We start from the raw sequence: 6,562 nt of genomic DNA, 5'->3' as shown, positions 1-6,562 counted from the left end.
TTCACCTATCCAGAAAATATTGATGTTCTACTGTTAAGTAGTTTTTAAGACTTAAATTTGTGTAATAAGTATATTTATACATTTCATGGTGAAATAGTAAATCTTAGCCTTAGGAATCAGAAACATGAAAAGTAACCCACTTCTTTTAGATTTCAAATTTTAGTCCATAACGAAAGCTATCAGGAATGTCGCTTTTTCAGTGATGATAATAGCAGCCTAAGGTTATCATGCCTGGAAAAGATAAACTATTTCAGACCTGAAAGTGATTAATGCATCCTTTCACAGGTTAGATAAGCCGTGTCATAACCACAATTTAAGTTTTATATCAGATAAAAACAAATATAAAATTGTTTGTGTGTGCAAAATTGTGAAATATTTAAGTTTCAAAGCTAGGGATAGTTTAGTAATAAGCTTATGAGGATGGACAGTGTCCTTCACAAAGTACCATAGCCTGGGTGGCTGATAAACCACAGAAATCTGTTTCTCACAGTCCCAGAGGCTGGAAGTCAAGGGTGAAGAAGGTGTCGGTGTGGTTGGTTTGGGTGATGAACCTCTTGCACGGTGCAGCTGCTGACTTCTGGGTGTGTCCTCACATGGAGGAAAGAGGGCTGAGAGAACTCCCAGGGTCTCTTCCGTAAGGGCACTACGCTCATTCACGAAGGCCCTGCTTCCTGAGCTAGTCATCTCTCACAGCCAGCACCCCACCTACGAATACCATCCCTTTGGGGATTAGGTTTCAACGTATGGTTTTGGGGGAGACACAGACCTTAAGTCTATTGTATTCATAGTGACCTTAAGCTCAGCTTGGGACTTGAGCAGGGATTGGGGTGGGGTGGGGAGTTGATAGAAAAGTATGGTCTCGGTATAAGACTCACCTAAACCTAGAGATAGATTTACCATTAAACTTTCAGGGCCGGGAATTTTGTATCGGCATACCTCATTGCACTTCAGTTTATTACACTTTGCAGATGAGGGGTTTTGTTTTGTTTTTGTTTTACAGATTTAAGGTTTGTGACAACCTAGCTTCATTTTCCAATAGCATTTGCTCACTTTGTGTCTGAATCACATTTTGGTCATTTTTGCAATATTTGAAACTTTAATTATATTTGTTACGGTGATCTGTGATCTTTGATGCTACTTATGTAATGGTTTCAGGTGCCCCAAACTGCACCCACACGAGGACGGTAAACTCAACCGACAAATGTGTGTGTGCAGACTCCTCCACCAACTGACTGTGTCCCCATCTCCCTCTCCTCGGGCCTCCCTGTTCCTGAGACACAACAGTATTGAAATTGGACCAATTAATAACCCTACAGTGGCGTTTAAGTGTTCAAGTGAAAAGAGGAGTCGCACATCTTTCACTTTAAATCAGAAGCTAGGACTAATTAAGCTTAGTGAGGTGTGTGTTGAAAGCGGAGATAGGCCGAAAGTGAGGCCTCTTTTGCCAAACAGCCAAGTTGTGAATGCAAAGAGGAAGTTCTTGAAGGAAATCAAAAGTGCTACTCCAGTGAACACACGAATGATAAAGCCAAACAGCCTCATTGCTGATAAAGAGAAAGTTCTAGTGGTCTGGACAGAAGATCATACCAGCCATAACTCCTTTAAGCCAAAGCCTGACCTAGGGCAAGGCCCTAACTCTTCAATTTCGTGAAAGTGGAGAAAGAAGCTGCAGACTGAAGCTAGCAGAGGTCAAGTGCAAGGTACAGTAATGAGAGCTGATGTTCAAGCTGCAGCAAGTTCTCCAGAAGAATTAACGAAGGTGGCTCCACTTAACAGATTTTCAGTGTGGATGACCTGGCCTCCTACTGGAAGAAGGTGCCATCTAGGACTTTGCTAGAGAGAAGTCAATGCCTCAGAGCTTCAAAGGACAGGCTGACTCTTAGGGGCTCATGCAGCTGGTGACTAAGTTGAAGCCAATGCTCACGTACCATCCTGAAAACCCTAGGGCCCCTTAAGAATTACGCCGCATCTTCTGTCCATGCCCTAGAGATGGAACACCAAAGCTTGGATGTGAGAAGAGTATGTATTGGCACAAAATTAGACACGTAAATAGAACAGGATAAAGAGCCCAGAAATAAACCTATGCGTGTACCATCAATCTGTGACAAGGGAGGCAACAATACACAATGGGGAAGGGACAGTCTTTTCAACAAACGGTGTTGGCCAAACTGGGCCACTGTTTTTTATTTTTAAGATTTATTTACTCATTTGAGGGGGGAGGGGCAGAGGGAGAGGGAGGATGTCAAGCAGACTCCCTGCAGAGCGCAGAGTCTGATGAAGGGCTCCATCCCACGACCCTGAGATCATGACCCTGAGCCGAAATCAAAAGGCGCTCAGCTGACCGAGCCACCCAGGCGCCCCCAAACTGGACCACTTCCTTAGGCTGTGCACAAAATTAAGTGGTTAAAGACCTAAATGTGAGACCTGAAACCATGAAACTTGGGGCGCCTGGGTGGCTCAGTCGTTAAGTGTCTGCCTTCAGCTCAGGTCATGATCCCAGGGTCCTGGGATCGAGCCCCACATTGGGCTCCCTGCTCGCCCCGGAGCCTGCTTCTCCCTCTCCCACTCCCCATGCTTGTGTTCCCTCTCTGGCTATCTCTCTCTCTGTCAAATAAATAAAAATCTTTAAAAAAAAAAAAACCAAAAAAAAAAAAGACTATACCAAAATGAAGCAAAGGAAGCCATCAACAGAACAAAAAGACAACCCAGTGAATGGGAGGAAATACTTATAAGTGATACACCCAACATGCAGGTAATAACTAAAATGTATAAAGAACTCATTCACCTCAACACGAAAAAAAAAATCAACTAAAAAGGGCAAATTTGTAATTTTATGTAATTTTTTTTCTCAAAGAGAGTCCCCCAAAATATCAAAAGTCGGATCCAAGCCTGCTAAAACTGAATACAAAAAGAAACCTGTGTGGTGCATACATAGTAGGTGCTCAAATGTGGGGTGAGTGAATGAGAACATGTGTGCTTGAGAACAGCATAGAGTTCAGTATCTTAACCTTTGAATGAGGAGCCTTTATTTTCTAATTGCTCATGCTAAGCTCTAAAATCAATATAGACTTTGTATGTCATTACACTTCTGTTTTGACGAATGGACAGTCTGGAGTCTTAGATTCTTGATTTACAAACTTTTATGAATTTCTGATGAAAGAAAAAGACATCCATGTAATTATATACACAATTGTGTAGATTTTAAATGTTCCAACACTGAAGATCAAAAAGTATGATAGTGACGTCCTAGAGTGAGTACAGAAAGTAGCAACTTGCTCTCTGGCCTGGTAATGATCTAAGTCACATGCGCTTATCCAAATTTAGATCTACTCTCCTCTCTGCCGCCTCGTCTAAAGAATGACAGGAGACTTCCCTGGGTGTTAATGATTTTTGCTGTTTTCATTCAAGAAATCCAGTATTTTGGGAGCCTGGGTGGTTCAGTCGTTAGGCGTCTGCCTTCGGCTCAGGTCACGATCCCAGGGTCTTGGGGTCGAGCCCTGCATCGGGCTCCGTGCTCAGTGGGAAGCCTGCTTCTCCTTCTCTGCCTCCCTCTGCTGCTTCTCCTGCTTGTGCTGTCTCTCAAATAAATAAACAAAATGTTAAAAAAAGAAAAGAGTCACACACTTGCTCCACTTAGGAACTAACTCAGTCTCCCAGGTCAGAAACCTTGATCGAATTCTCTACTGCTTCCCTCCCCACCGCACTTTATTAATTCTCTGTTTTATATCTACAATCTGACCTTTGTTTACCTTCACTTCTACTGTGTTTGCTGAGTGTTAAACATTTCATGGCATGTTTATACCATCCCAGGTAGCTGCTGGCTTGCTTCTTGGCCTACATTTTGAAGTGGACTATCTACATGTACAGAGTGGTAAGTAGTGGTCAGTGGGATTGTTTGCTTTAAATCTGTGACATTTGGGGGGGCACATGGGTGGCAAAGTCGGCTGAGCGTCCGACTCTTGGTTTCAGTTCAGGTCATGATCTCAGGGTGGTGAGATTGAGCCGCACTGGGCTCTGTGCTCAGTTCAGAGTCTGCTTGAGATTCTCGCCCTCTGTCTCTCCTGCTCATGCTCTCTCAAATAAATACCTCTTAAAATCTGTATCCATATCTATATATCTTTTTTTTTTTTTTTTAGATTTATTTATTTTGACAGAGACAGCGAGAGAGAGAACACAAGCAGGGGGAGTGGGAGAGGGAGAAGCAGGCTTCCCGCCAAGCAGGGAGCCTGATGCGGGGCTCGATCCCAGGACCCTGGGATCATGACCTGAGCCGAAGGCAGATGCTTAACGACTGAGCCACCCAGGCGCCCCCATATCTATATATCTTGGGCCTCACACACACACACACATACCCAGAGCTTAAGCATGGATACATATCGTAATGATTTTTCTTTCAGTAGCTGTTGAAGCAATAGGTATGAAAAGGTTTTTACTTGGCCTGGAAGAGGCTCAGCAAGAGAGAAGGCATTGAGTGTGATATTCAAAGGAAGGAGGTAGGACTTGGTGACCTTGAATATAGAGGCTCTGGTAGGTGAAGGAATCAAGCACTACTTTAAGGGACAACCTGGGTGCCTGGGAAGTTAAAGATAGAGGTGCTGTGTTTATCTATTGCTTTGTTAAAACAAAGAAACAACCCCGAACATAACAAAAACAGCCATTTAATTTCTTTCATGGGTTCTGTGGATCATGAATTCAGGGCACAGAAGGGAGGGCTTATCTCTGCTCCATAATGACTGGGCTTTCAGCTGGAAGGGTTGAATGCTGGGGACTGGAATCATTTTAAGGCTTTTTATCCATATTTCTGCCTAGACCTAGCCTGGGAAGTCACACGACCTCATTTCTGCCATACTGCACTGGTCCCGGCAGTCCGGGTTCGGATTCCAGGGGAGGGAACACAAACCCCAGTCACATGGAAAGAAGAGCTTGCCGGTGGGGCTAACTACAGGTGTGGCCATCTTTGAAAAATACCATCTCCCTCAGCTGTCAATAAAACAATTTCAAACAAAACATAATGAAGGGTGGGAATTTTACTTGAGGAAAAATATGGGCTTGGGGCAAGTTGTATGCTGTCACTCCTTGTATCTTCTTTTTTAAAAAAAGATTTTGAGAGAGAGAGAGCAGGCGCATGAGATGGGAGAGGGGCAGAGGCAGAGGGAGAAGCAGACTCCCTGCTGAGCAGAGAGCCTGACTCCCAGGACTCTGACATCATGACCTGAACTGAAGGCAGATGCTTCACTGACTGAGCCACCCAGGTACCCCACTCCTTGTATCTTCTATATGACAATAAAAGAAAATAATGTTAGAGACAAAAAGATTTGTTGTCGCCAGGTGAAGATTTAAGGTTAAGTAATGGGTTCCCAAAATGTGAGGACAATCATCATAGCTGACATGTCCATGGTTCTCTGGGAAAAGGAACAGCAAAGTGATGCAATGTTGAGATAATCAGTTCTGACCCCAGCTTCACCACTTTGTGTGCAACTGTGACAAAAAAGTTAACTTCTTAGTATTTCATTCAGTTAGTTCCTTAGTTAAGGGGTGGATAAGAATAGCATACATGGAGTTTTTGTGAAGATTAAATATAATTTTTTTTTTAAAGATTCATTTATTTTAGAGGAGAGAGCACGAGTGGGGGAGGGGCAGAGGGGAAGGGAGAGAGAATCCCAAGCAGAGTCCCTGCTGAGCATGGAGTCCAACTCTGGGCTTGATCTCACAATCCCGAGATCATGACCTGTGCTGAAATCAAGAGTACAACCCTTAACCAACTGAGCCACCCAGACTCCCCAAGATTAATATAATTCTTATTAATTGGGCACCTGGCTGGCTCAGTAGGTTGTGCATGCAACTCTTTTGTTGTTGTTTTTGTTTTTTAAAGATCTTAGGGGCACCTAAATATATTCCCTCTCTCACTGTCTCTCTCTCTGGGCACAAGCAGGTGGAGGGGCAGAGGCAGAGGGAGAAGCAGGCTCCCCGCTGAGCAGGGAGCCCCATGCGAGACTCGATCCCAGGACCCTAGGATCATGACCTGAGCCACCCCAGCATGCAACTCTTGATCTCTGGGTCTGAGTTCGAGCCCCATGTTGGGCATAGAGATTACTTAAAAGATAAATAAGTAAACCTAAATTAAACATTCTTATTAATTGCTCAGTAAAGTTAGCTATTAGCATGTCTTCTCTTCCTCCTCTTACAGAAGTGTAGTTGCAAACGTAGCTCATCATAAATTAAAAGATAATTGGGGGGGCGCCTGGCTCCCACCATTAAGCGTCTGCCTTCGGCTCAGGTCATGATTCTGGGGTCTTGGGATCGAATCCAGCCTCGGGCTCCCTGCTCAGCGGGAGTCTGCTTCTCCCTCTGCCCCTCGCCCCCGTGTGTGTGCTCGCTCGCTCTGAAATAAATAAAACCTTTAAAAGCAAACAAAAAGCTAACTGGATTGCTCAATAACATCTGGATGAGCTGGGCGGGTCTGAGTGGGAGAAGCCAGCTCCACGAGCAGAAGACGCTCGGGTCAGGACACCTACACTTGCCGCGCGCCAAGGTCGGAGCGGCGGAAAGGGGACTGGCGGTC

This window comes from Mirounga angustirostris, unplaced genomic scaffold (genome assembly GCF_029215605.1).
Source record: "Mirounga angustirostris isolate CCGP_5_RB_7025 unplaced genomic scaffold, mMirAng1.0.hap1 SCAF_13, whole genome shotgun sequence".
NCBI lineage: Eukaryota > Metazoa > Chordata > Mammalia > Carnivora > Phocidae > Mirounga > Mirounga angustirostris.
This window is presented reverse-complemented; position numbering follows the sequence as displayed.